This window comes from Lactuca virosa, chromosome 2, assembly GCF_052849685.1.
Source record: "Lactuca virosa cultivar CGN04683 chromosome 2, Lactuca_virosa_CGN04683_v6, whole genome shotgun sequence".
NCBI classification, from domain to species: domain Eukaryota; kingdom Viridiplantae; phylum Streptophyta; class Magnoliopsida; order Asterales; family Asteraceae; genus Lactuca; species Lactuca virosa.
The window spans coordinates 226,419,382-226,433,304 of NC_136427.1; the positions used below are offsets into that span (position 1 = coordinate 226,419,382).

A 13,923-nucleotide genomic window follows, 5' to 3' on the forward strand; every position below is an offset into this window, starting at 1 on the left:
TAAAAACTACAGAAAGAGAAGTCGAATCACGAGGGACCGAAATGTTCGGGGGATAAGAAGAGAAAGACTCTTGAATCAAGAGAATGGTGCAACAAATATGAGAGGCTAGAGGCTCTTATTTATAGGATTTGAATTTTCAAAAACTACCATCTATAGTTACTTAACGACCTTATAGTTATATAAATGACTAAACACCCCTTTATAATTCTATTTTAAATAGATTTAATGATATTTGTACTAAACTAATGTCGAAAGTACTCAACACTAGTCTTATAACGACCGCATCGTCAATACCTTTCTAACGATATATACATATGTATATATATATATGTATACGTATATATGATTTACACTTTATTTTAATACGTAAATGTGCTATTAAAAATTATAATTCGTTCATACGAACTCCGTTTTTGACGTTCTTTATATCGACGCGTAGCTATCGACGAGATCTACAACTTTCGTTTAGACTCCGTCGGCTAGTTTTGAATTTATATTTTTGTCCCTATTTTTATAAACTTAAATGATTTTGCTAAAATCATAACTCTCTCCGTTTTGGCATTCTTTTTTTCAAAATTCCTATTTTAAGGAGTACTACGATTTTCATTTTGGTCGCATTAGCTAAAAGTCAACCGTTCTCTTCGTAGATTTTTACGTCACACATTCCTTGTGCGCGGCTGACTTTTATATTTTATAAAAATCATATCTAATTAATACGGATTCGGATTTCGACGAAATTTATATTTTCGGGATCGGGACGACGTATACTTCCTAAATATATAATAATATATATGTTTTGGCGCACTTATTTTTACGATTTACGGACGATTCGACTGATTTTTCCTATTTTATTATATTATAATAATCATGAAAAGTATAATATTCAAATAATTATTCTTTATTACGTCGAATAGGTTACACTTGTTAACCCTAATTATTACTTTGGTTAAGATTATTTATCCTAGATAATCTTCTATATAAAAAAAATCATTTTTAACGCTTATTATCTTAAATGACTAGCCCGAATCTGCGGGTGTTACAATTATCTCCCCCTTAGGATGATTACGTCCCTGAATCATAAAAAAATAGGGCTTGTATAATGACTCCGTTCATTTCCTTTCCATCCTAGGTGGTAATCATAATTCTTATGTCCTTTCAAATGAGTATCTAACTCTAGGACTCCTTGACTACTGGCGGTACGCAATCTTGCACCCTCTCTTTATCCTATGTTGGACTTTTAATCTTAACCTTCGAGTTACAAACTCAGTCCTTATTGGGAACTCTTGCTCTTTCTTAAACAGACTTAAATTAAGATAAGTTCTTTACTTCGATTACCTTAACAGACCGATGGGACATGGTCTAATGAGATCTCGTCGTATGATGCAACGCTTAGACTCAGGTCTTTTAGAGCCAAATTCCAGAACGGAATATACCTTCCTTCATGTTCTAACGTGATATAATCACATTCTAGCATGTAGCACATCTAGCTACAAGCTCCTTACCTTAAAAACGGTTGCGATACTTCTATTGATCGCTTCGATTATCTTTCACTTAAATCTTCTGACTTAAGTCAGATGCTACATCGAATTTGGTACTTTAAACCACGTAACATATTCGTCTTAGTCGGACTCGATTTGATATGACCACTAGGGTCGGATTAACAATCATCTTCTTAGTCATTACCGAAACGATGGTAACGACAGACATGAACAAAACAGAATCGATTACTAGTGCCTTGGTAACCTTGTGACTTTCCCTGATCCAAGCGTGAGTCCTGTGCTTCCGATAGTATAGGCCTCTACTACCATTCACACCTACTCATACTCGTCCCAAGTATTGTCTCGCAGTTTTCTAAGTCACCATACAAGAAAATCACATAACAACTTAACCCATCAGATAGCAAAACGAATGTTTTATATTATTCCTTGAAACAATTACATAGGTGTTCAAGTTCACCCTAGACTATGCCTCTAACAGGCTACATCATACGATACTATGGCTACTGCATAACTCGATCTTCGGATATGAAGTCCTCATCCTTGATTCCTCGCGTTGTTATCTGCTTCGTCGAGGATCATGTGAAATGCCATTGGCTTTGGCGGTGCATTTGGCCTTGCTGCTTCGTTTTTCTTTGGGCAGTCTCTAGAAATATGTCCTTCTTTGTTACATCTGAAACATACCTTCTTGTTGAATGTGCACTCGTTGGCGTAATGGCCAGACTTTCCACACTTGAAACATATCACATCTTCGCCACATTTTCCTAAGTGTTTCTTCTTGCACTTATCACACCATCTTGCTTTGCCTCTTCCTCCTCCTCCAAACTTCGAGAATTTACTCTCTTTGTTGGGCCTTGAAGATCGTTCAAACTTCCTCTTTTCTCCTGTCTTATCTTTTTCTATACCCTTTTCTCTTATTTGGGTCTCTATATTCTTAGCTGCTCTAACGGCTGTTTTCAAAGTAGTTGCCATTTTGACCGTTAGGCCAAAGTCTGTGGGCAGACCGTTAGCGAACCTATCTATATTGGAGACTTCAGTAGGCACCAAGTAGGGAAATAGCTTCATCCTCTCAGTGAATGCGGTGGCATACTCATCAACACTCATCTTCCCTTTCTTCAGGTTCTGAAACTCGTTGTTTAGGTCTATCAGATTTATCTCTGAGCAGTACTGCATTTTTAACTGCTCTGTGAATGCTTCCCAAGACATTCGTATGGATTCTCCTCGTGGTATTGTATCTGCCAGCAACTTCCACCAACTTAACACTCCGGTCTTTAGTTGTCTGACTGCAAAGACGGTCTTTTGCTTATCGCTGCAGTGGCAGCTCTCAAATACCATCTCCATCTCGGAGATCCAGTCCATAATCTGCACTAGTTTTGGGCTTCCAGAGAGACTCGTCGGTTTTGCACCCAAGAAATTCTTATACATCCGCCTATCCTTGTCATTTCCCTTCTCCGGGCCAATCCTCCTTGCCCCTTGGGTTCCAACTTGACTCACAGTGCGGCTATAATTTCCTTCCTCTGATTGTCCAGCGATCAACTCAGGTTGCACAATGGGCACCGTAGGTTCATCCCTATTTTCGTGCAACATCTGCCTCATCTCTTCTCTTTGCTCAGCCAGCATAGCCTGAATCATGACTTGTACTCCAGCCATTGTGATTGGCTCAGGAGTGGCTACTACAACAGGTATTTGCTCAATCACTGGTGGTTGAGGCAGTTGATTTCTATTTCCATTCACGTTTCCACTTCGGGTTCTTGCCATTTCGTTCTATACACCAAATCAGACGTTCGGTGCGAAACGACGAGAATTAAGATAGGAAATATTTTATTTACGATCGACGTGTAAATCTCCCTATTACTCCGAAAAGTTACATGCCAGTTCTAATACCGTAATTAAACGTTTAGAAGTCTGAACACATAAAGTTTCCAGATCCGGTCGGCAACAGACCATAGATCCGATCATATAATGCATATCATAAATCATTTAGCACATAAAAGCATGTTAGGCATTTTCCTAAATAAACTAGTGCTTGTGTCTATTCAAGTGTATCACCTAAATTTATTAGACACACTCCTCACGATCATCACTTAGCATTCTAAGTTTAAGTCTAGAAATAAATCCATATTCCTAGTTCGCTTAAACTAATGCTCTGATACCAACTGTGACATCCCCATTTTCACGGCCAGAAAAGACCGATTTTGTTTATGCTATATAAAAATCAGAGTACCTCTTTTAATAAAAATGTTGCGGAATTTGTTCCCAGAAAAACATGATAAATACGTTATCAAAGCATTTCCGAAGAAATGTATTTTTATCTATTTTAAAACATTTGGGATGTCATCGTCAATACAAAAACATAAGTATAAACAGAACTTACATTCACTTACAATAGTGATCTACATCTCTTTTAAATCCCTCAGTGTAAAGTAACTTCATATCGACACCTGTGATACAAATAAGCTTGAGTGGGTCAGGTTGGGAAACCTGGTGAGTACATAGGGTTTTCAACCCACAATAATATAATTATTATGTTAAACATCAAACAATCAACCCAATTACCCATCCACATTATCTTCTTTACTTTTAAGGATCTACCCTAAGATTTAGCTATTCCTCGTTCATTCATTCCTAAGGAGCATCCTAAGGAATCGGAACTAAGTCTGCATAGTCGCCAGGGTTTATCTCATTTATTGACAGTATCATTTTCGAGAGTCCACTCGTAATACATGTCAATGGGTTTTTAGAGTACACCGGGTGAACACATCGTTCACAACACCTACAGGTTGCGAGCCTGCTAGTGTTCCACTAGACTGTCTAGAATAGTCCGTGGTTGTCATCCATACTCTGATAGATGACGGGGCCACCGCTTGGGTCATCGTTTGGCTCATCGTTTGGCTCATCGTTTTGGCTCATCGCTTAGGTCATCGCTTCACACCATATTTTATCACTCATATATCACCGCTTATCATTCATCTCATCTTTCATCGCTCATTATTTATCTCATCTATCATCGCTCATCATTTATCTCACCTCTAATCTACCCATGTTTTACCCAACACATTTTGTAGATATAAAATACATATACAGTTTAGATCATTTAAAACATGTATAAAACGTTTCATCCAGCATAGACAGCAAGTATTCAGACAGTATACACACATAGCACGTAATTTATATAAAATACTTCATATCTATGTGTAAGATGAAAGTAACTATGCACTCACTTGTTAAGGTGGTGATTCCAAATTCGGGCAGCGCTTCGTTTCTAACGATTCTATTTTCCTTCGACGAAACCTAACATTATTATCGCTAAGTTTTAGTCTAATCTTTATTGCGACTAATTATTAGTCTAGATTCATCATTAAATCAAAGTCTACTTTCATGATCTATCAAGTAATGAACAACCAGGTAGGATCATATCGAACGTAGGGTCCGTTTGGTATACGAAGTATACTGTTTGGAAATCCCACTTGAAACACCTCACTAAATCACAGCCTAGACATTATTCCCGTAAGTAGATCAATTAGTATAACGACTTTGAATCACTGATAAATATTATTTCTAGGTTCATAATAACGATATTATATTTAAACATAAGCTATACTTAAAATAGGGCAGCATAACTTACTTAGCTAGGAGTCGGGCTCTGCAGGGGCAGAACTTCGTCGCTGAATCTTTCTAAGAAAGAGTCTTTCAGTGCTTCAGCGCTCACTTTACTATACTAAAAACTACAGAAAGAGAAGTCGAATCACGAGGGACCGAAATGTTCGGGGGATAAGAAGAGAAAGACTCTTGAATCAAGAGAATGGTGCAACAAATATGAGAGGCTAGAGGCTCTTATTTATAGGATTTGAATTTTCAAAAACTACCATCTATAGTTACTTAACGACCTTATAGTTATATAAATGACTAAACACCCCTTTATAATTCTATTTTAAATAGATTTAATGATATTTGTACTAAACTAATGTCGAAAGTACTCAACACTAGTCTTATAACGACCGCATCGTCAATACCTTTCTAACGATATATACATATGTATATATATGTATACGTATATATGATTTACACTTTATTTTAATACGTAAATGTGCTATTAAAAATTATAATTCGTTCATACGAACTCCGTTTTTGACGTTCTTTATATCGACGCGTAGCTATCGACGAGATCTACAACTTTCGTTTAGACTCCGTCGGCTAGTTTTGAATTTCTATTTTTGTCCCTATTTTTATAAAATTAAATGATTTTGCTAAAATAATAACTCTCTCGTACGGACTCCGTTTTTGACATTCTTTTTCTCAAAATTCCTATTTTAAGGAGTACTACGATTTTTAATTTTGGTCGCATTAGCTAAAAGTCAACCGTTCTCTTCGTAGCTTTTTACGTCACACATTTCCTTGTGCGCGACTAACTTTTATATTTTATAAAAATCATATCTAATTATTAAGGATTCGGATTTCGACAAAATTTATATTTTCGGGATCAGGACGACGTATACTTCCTAAATATATAATAATATATATGTTTTGGCGCATTTATTTTTATGATTTACGGACGATTCGATTGATTTTTCCTATTTTATTATATTATAATAATCATGAAACATATAATATTCAAATAATTATTCTTTATTACGTCGAATAGGTTACAATTGTTAACGTAATTATTACTTTGATTAAGACTATTTATCGTAGATAATTTTCTATATAAAAAAAACCATTTTTAACGTTTATTATCTTAATTGACTACCCCGAATCTGCGGGTGTTACAGTTTTAGTTATTAATATAAAAATAACTTTTGTTTATTTTTTATTAATAAAATATTTTTATTTAAGCTGTTACAACTATTATTATATCATTATTTTTTATAAATATTTTAAAAAGATTGTCTTTAAATATATTTTTTCAATAAAATTTTAATTTATGTTTTGAACTTAATATTATATTTATTGTAGCAAATTTAGTATATTAATTATAATTATAATATAATTTCATTTAAAGACAATATTTTAGAATTAATGTTAATTAATAAATTAAGTATGTTATATTAAAAATTTTAAAATTAATATTAGATTCATAATAATTTTCTTTAATATATTAGTTAAATTAAAGATTAAAAAGTTTAAATTTTTTTGAAATAAATAATTAAATTAAATAACATTTATTGTAATAGATACACAAATTTTCAAAAGAATTTCCTATATTTAAAGATGATTTTTCAATTTTTAAATATAGATTCCACCCAATCTCTCTTTTCTCTTTCCCCCTTTCTCTCTCTAATCCCCACCAACAAACCCCTGATCCATCTATCAAAATCACCTCTTCAGTCGACCTGAAACATATACACTCCACTGCCCTTCCTCCTCGAGCAAATCACCGCTCTGATTTATGGCCGCTTATTTAGCCTGTTCCATTCGTTCATCAGTTATTTAGAGATACACCAACACCCAGACCTTCATATATATAAGGAGGTGGGAGAGAGAGAGAGAGAGAGAGAGAGAGAGAGAGAGAGAGAGAGAGAGAGAGAGAGAGAGAGAGAGAGAGAGAGAGAGAAGAAGAAGAAAAGGTGTCGGTGCGGTTTAATTATCCGTTTCACGTTTTGCAGATTTGATTTTTGTCCTAGATCGATGGATGTGAGAGGAGAATTAAAGGGGCGATGTAGTTGTTCGTCGGCGGCGACCACCACGGGGAAGAGGAAAAACGATCACAGACCTTACAAGGGAATACGGATGAGAAAGTGGGGAAAGTGGGTGGCGGAGATTAGGGAACCAAATAAACGGTCAAGAATTTGGCTCGGATCCTATTCCACACCCGTCGCGGCGGCAAGAGCCTACGACACCGCCGTCTACTACCTCCGTGGGCCCTCCGCCCGGCTCAACTTCCCGGAGTTACTTGCGTCCGATGGCACACCAGATGAGTTGTCGGCGTCTTCTATTCGGAAGAAAGCGACGGAGGTCGGGGCAAGGGTGGATGCAGAAACGAGTGGTACTTCCGTGCAACATGCACTCAAGCCTTGTTGGTTTGAAGAGAAACCCGACTTGAATAAGAAACCCGAACCCGAACCCGAATCCGAATCCGAATACCCAGATGGTGATGATAACTGATAACTGGTGAAATAAAGCAACTTCATCATCCCCAGGTATTGGAAGCAACAAATTTTCGTCAAAAGTTTTCTTGAAAAAAGAAATTACCCAATCCGAATCATTGTAATTGCCATCTTTGTGATTAAATCGCATTTAATCGACAATTATGAACGGATTTTAAGCTTTGAATTTGTGTTTGAAAGTGATTATTCGATCGGAATAACAGTCGAGAAAACGATCGAATATAACGTTTGGTTGTGATTCGTTGATAAGCAAAGAAACTTATTTAAATAATTAAATGTTTATTGATAAGATTTAGGAAAAGGATAGATTAGAATGTTAGATAAGACGAATTTTGTGTACCATGAAAATAATGCAATACTAAAGTTGTCTTGTCTTGTATTTTCAGTTGCTAGTTGTTATGAATTAAGAGGGAGTTTTGTTGTGTAGTTGACATGGATTTTGTCTATAGATAAACAAGGGACACATGTTTCTGTTTTTTTGTATTTATTCGACATGTTTGTTTTTTCACAAAAGAAAAGTCACCACATAATTGGTATGAGAGAAGAATATGAATGATGTTAAGGCATAACTAAACATATAAGTCTTTAAATCCTCCATGAGATTAGGATCACCCGGTATAGCTGATGTGGCAACGCCGGTATAGCTGATGTGGCAGATACAAAATGGCAGGATAAAGTCGGAAATACTGTCCCCGTTCAGTGGCGAATCTAGAAGGTAAAACCACATAGTTCACTGAAACCAATAAAAAAATCAAACATAGGCTTTGAAAATCTTGATTTATGCATATTTGTTTTTGCCGCCAAAAGCATTAAGATGGTTCAATTAGTTCACAATTTATATTTTTATATAATTCTATACAAAAATAAAAAATAGGTGGGTCAAATGACCCACCTTTGATGTATGTAGCCTCGCCATTGCCCCCGTTTCTCGTTTTGGTGCTTCTCATTTGTGTCACCATGGATTGCAACAGGAAAATTGTGACCGTTACATATATTACCATTCGTTTTGGTGCTTCTCGTTTGCGTCACCATGGATTGCAACAGGAAAATTGTTACCGTTACATATATTACCGTTCATAAAAGGCCAATTTCATAAAATAAAATAAAAACCCTTACATTTTTACCTATAAATACAACTCATTATACCCTCATTTTCTTCGCATCTTTTTTCTTTCTCTCTACATTTTATAAAATTCAATACTTTAGCAAAACGGAGCAAAACCAAAAGTCCAAAACACTCATCCACCAAACTCAAACCCATAACCAAACACAACCATTCTTTTTGTATTGTCGGTTACGAAAATTATTTGAACCTATTATCCTCTCAAACTTCACCACTTATCACATACCAAGCATCTTGTTTCAATCCCACCTCACCTCCAATCCAATTTTCTTCCTCACCTACATTCAACGAATTCTTTTTGGCCAAAATTCAAATTTACAACAAAACTTTTTCCCTAATTTCTCTTCGATGACAAACACAAACAACCACCAAACCACCACTATATCGGTTGAAATCGTTACCGAAACGCAATCGGAAAGTAGTAGGGAAGGGAGAGGGAAATGGAAAGAGAAAGGGAAAGCTGCCATGGAAAATAAATAAAAAAATTCCAGAATTGTGGACACCAAAGGAGGAATACGCTTTAGCGTAATCGTGGTGTGGGACTTCAAAAAATGACACTCACGAAAATGGTATGAAGAAATGTGCTTATTGGGAAACGGTGTTCGTCAAATTTCATGGTATCTTGAAGAAAAAACATACCACAATTGTGATATTGTTAGTAGTAAATGGACTCAAATAAATAAGCAGTGCACAAAATTAAATAGGATCTACAACAACCTTCAGTCGCGGAATAGCAGAGTGGTGCCTACGACTTTGATTTGTTCAAATCCGCAAAAAAAAACAATATCGAGTCAAGATGGGTCATGTGTTTGAGTTTGATAAAATATGGGAGATGCTTCGAAGAGATCCAAAATAGACTAAAACTCTTACATCGACAGAGGTTAAATCGAAGAGGTCTCAAAATTCAAGCGTGATTGACGTTTCGGACGCATAGACTCACATCGACCTCAACGCCGACACCGATGAAATTCCGGATGACATCGAGGATATCTCCCCACCACGACAACCGACAGGGCACGACAAAGCGAAGCGCGCTGCAAAACATGCAGATGGCCTTGAGAGGAAAGCAAAGCATATGGCGGAAATCGAAGCGAAGTTCGACGAACACAATTAACTATAAAGAGAAAAAAAATGAGTTGCGACGTAAGAACTTGGATTTCATTCGTAAGCAAGCATAAAAGGAGAGGGAGCAACGCGATCGAGAAGATATGACAAACGAGTTGGCAATTCTTGGGTCTAGTGATGAAGGTTTATCACAAGAAAATATAGAAGTGCAACGAGTGCTAAAGACGAAGATTAGGGCAAAACATTTGGAAAATTAGAAGTATAGTTTTATGTTTTAAATTTATCGTATTTTTTGGTATAGTAATGTTTTTTTTAATTTAAATGTTATGTGTAATTTAAATATTATGTTTTATTAATTTATATTTTTTTATAATTATTAAAAAATCTAGAAAAAAAATAAAAAAACAAATGATGACATAGAAATTAGTGGGTGAAGTAGCATGTGAGATGATTGAAAGTTTTTAGAGCCTCCACATTGCTTCTTTCAAAATGTAATTGCAAACGCCATGTTTCAATTTATTGCAAGATGCATTAGATTTGTCTTTCTATATCTGAAAGCCATTCAAACACAATTAACAACTAGGGAAGAGGCTCGTGCGTTGCACGTATCAGATTTTTTTTTGTTGATGCAATTTGACAGTGGTAAAAAACTTCAATCACCAAACTCTATCACCATCATCTTAATAACGTTTTCAACCTGGTGATTACATTAGAAATCATAACACCCAACAAAAACCCAAATTAAGACAAAAGTTGCCACTTTCATCACCTACATTTTTGCAATCCTGACCATATTTGTTTTTAATTAGAGTCTTTAAGTTATGATATGCTTCCGTACCCATTTTCATGGCTTCCTTCAAAGAAGAAGCTCCAACAGAGAGAATCATGAACTCCTGAACCTACATCACATACATATATGATCCTTCAATAAGCATACATATTTACACAACCTAGATTATGTGTGAATGCTTAAAAGATAGTCAGTACAAATGTCATACCTCCTCTTTCCAAATTCATCAATTGTAATACAAAATATTTCATCAGGGTGGGTGCACAAACCCGAGTATCTGCAAAAGGTGCAGGAAATGTTTTTGACAATTGTATATATGTCGCTATTTCTTGTATTTAGCTCATTGCAAAATCTCATATATTATATAATCATATATGTAAAAAATAAGGAAGCTTGAAACATTTATCAGGTGGGATGTTGTTTTCTTAATCTTTAGATTTTGCAAATTCTACAAAGTCTTTAAGACAGCTCAAGAACAATGTCATTTTCTTGTCATATCGTGTGCTCCAAAACAAATTCACAGGACCAAACCTATGTAACAAAATGACACGGCAACATCGTGAAAATACTATGTGGACAATGACATGGCAGAAAAACCTATAAACTTCAATAACTTGTGCCATGTCATCAATATTCACATCAGGTCAATAGCAATGGGTAAATTTTGATACAAAATAGAAAGTAAATTGCTATTTCCAACATTTAGCCCAAAATACAAACTTACAAATCATAGGTATTATTGTTGTTGTCCATTATTCGAGGGTAACTTCCTATAGGAAGGATTTTTATTCGGTATATGTTCAAAAACATGTTAAGGATATATATCGTATCAAAAAGATTACATATACTTTCTAACATTTTATATAATTAAAAAAAAGATACTGAAACTTTGGTCTGAAATATTGAACCATTGTTTGAAGCAAAAGACATGTCTCCGTGCAACATTTATCTCATCCCATTCAACCTATTTCCACACTATAATTTGCAACTAAATAAATTTAGTTTAATAATAGTCATAGAAATTAGCTAAGAGTATTTAAGTTATAAGTAGTAACAGACCAGAATTTTAGGGAGTCTCCCCAGTCTGAAATTATTGATTGCTCTAAATTCTCCATCATACCAAATTGGAAACACATCACTTAAAACATTATTTCTCTTTAAAAGTTGTAAATGTGCTTGTAAAACTTCAATTTTTGCCAACGTGGCATCTCTCTCTCTCTCTCTCTCTCTCTCTCTCTCTTCCTGTGACATTAAAGATTTTAAACGGTCATGGAAACCAATTTAACATTACAAAAGAAGTGACTATGTATTGAACTCACCGGATGAGATATCAACTAAAACTGAAAATTATTGAACTCATGCCAATATCTGATAACAAAGATTTCAAAAAAACAGTTGGTCAACCCTTCAAATAGGCGAAGTAATTGACTTCTTAGATATCAGAAGTGACTTACCTTTCTTCTAACTCTTTGAATCGATTAGATTTCAGTTCGAGTTCATTCAATTCACTGGTTACTTCAATGCATTGTTTTTCTGTTTATTGAATTGTTTCTTCAAGTTTGCGTTCTTCTTTTTCTATCTTCAATATCATTTAAAACAAAGAATATACAAATATGAAAAACACTGAACATTGAGAAATTTACCCAATTATAACAATGTACTTTCATTACATTTCATATTAAGACATTGAACTTGAAAAATCTACTTTGTTTAATTACTTATATTTTGGGTAGATTTATTAGTGTACAACATTGTAATAGGAAGCAAGTAGGTCAAACGTTAGTGCCTTGATACATTAAGATTGGTTTTTTATGTCCTGTTTGTTTTTTCTATTAAAAATAATTGCAGGAATTTGAGAGCATGTAATGTAATGTTCTTAAAATGTAATGTACTTACTCTTGGTTAAGAGTGAATCTAATGGAGTTTGCGAGTGTATGATCTTCATCGTTTATGGTATGTGTTGAAGCTGATAGATCCTGATATGATCCGTGTTCTATTTTTTTGGACTAAAAATCTGGAATTAAAGGTTTCAACAAAATTTATACAACTCAAATCAAATCACTTTCAAGTTTGTGTTGTATTATTTGATTTACTTTACACTTTAAATAAAATTATGAAACATATAACCCTACAACAATTATAAATTCAACCTAATTAAACATAAAAAAGGGAAAACTAACCACTCACCTTCGTTGTTGCTTTCGAAAGCAATTTCACAACAGAGTCTGCAGTTGTCAAAAATGCTTCATTTTCATCAAGACAAGACTTGTCAAAGAAACCATTTACTGTTTTACCATTTTTCAAATCACATATAATATAGTCTTGATGACACTCTTTTTTAGATTAAAGTGGATTCATTTATTATAGGGAAATCTCCAGAAAAGTCCTAAAATTTTACCTTAATTTACGAAAAAGTCCCAAAGTAAAATTTATTTACGAAAATGCATGAATTACCGGTAAAAATGGCGATTTGACCCATTTTTTCTGGTTTACCGATTTTATTACTTACATGTTTCACTAAAGTCCAATTATTTTACCCTAATTTGCAAATAAGTCCCAAAATAAATTTACTAATGATTTGGTCATTTTCTTCTTGTAACATACATTTTATCGGTTTCATTGCTGACTTAGACACCTAGTCATTAAATTAGCTGATAAAATGAATACGATGGGTTATATAATGTCACATTTACTGTAAAATTTGATATCCATCTCATCGGCTCATTTGTGACTATGTATCTACGTCAACAATGAAACCAATAAAATATGTGTTTCCAAGAAAAAATGGTAGAAAATGAGTTGATGTCTGATGAGATGGATATATTGGGTTACATACGATTAGATAGACAATTTGATGTTTCTTATAAACGTAAAAAATAACGCAGTTGTTATTTTATGTAATTTTTGTAGTCTTCGTTGGATGCATTTTATGTTCCAAAAAGATATACAATACATCAGGATATCAAGTTTTATGCTAAACATAACATTATATAACTCAACATATCCATCTCATCATCTTATTTAATGACTAGGCGTCCGGGTCAGCAATGAAATCGGTAAAATGTATGTTACATAGAGCAAAGGGCCAAATCATCAGTAAATTTTATTTTGGGACTTATTCGCAAATTAGGGTAAAATAATGGGACTTTAGTGAAACAGGTAAGTAATAAAACCGGTAAACCGGAAAAAAGGGTCAAATCGCCATTTTTACCGGTAATTCATGCTTTTTCGTAAACAAAATTCAGTTTGGGACTTTTTCGTAAATTAGGGTAAAATTTTAGGACTTTTCTAGAGATTTCCCTTTATTATATGAAAAAATCTTGTAAGAGAGACACTACTGATGTG

At 34.5% G+C, this 13,923-nt stretch overlaps 2 pseudogenes; one reads left to right on the forward strand and one right to left on the reverse strand.

Moving 5' to 3' along the window:
* The first annotated feature begins 6,741 nt into the window (after positions 1–6,741).
* LOC145160321 (ethylene-responsive transcription factor ERF011 pseudogene) lies at positions 6,742–7,979 on the forward strand (annotated as a pseudogene).
* A 3,024-nt stretch (positions 7,980–11,003) lies between these two features.
* On the reverse strand, positions 11,004–13,057 carry LOC145158260 (beclin-1-like protein; annotated as a pseudogene).
* Between the last annotated feature and the right edge of the window lie 866 nt (positions 13,058–13,923).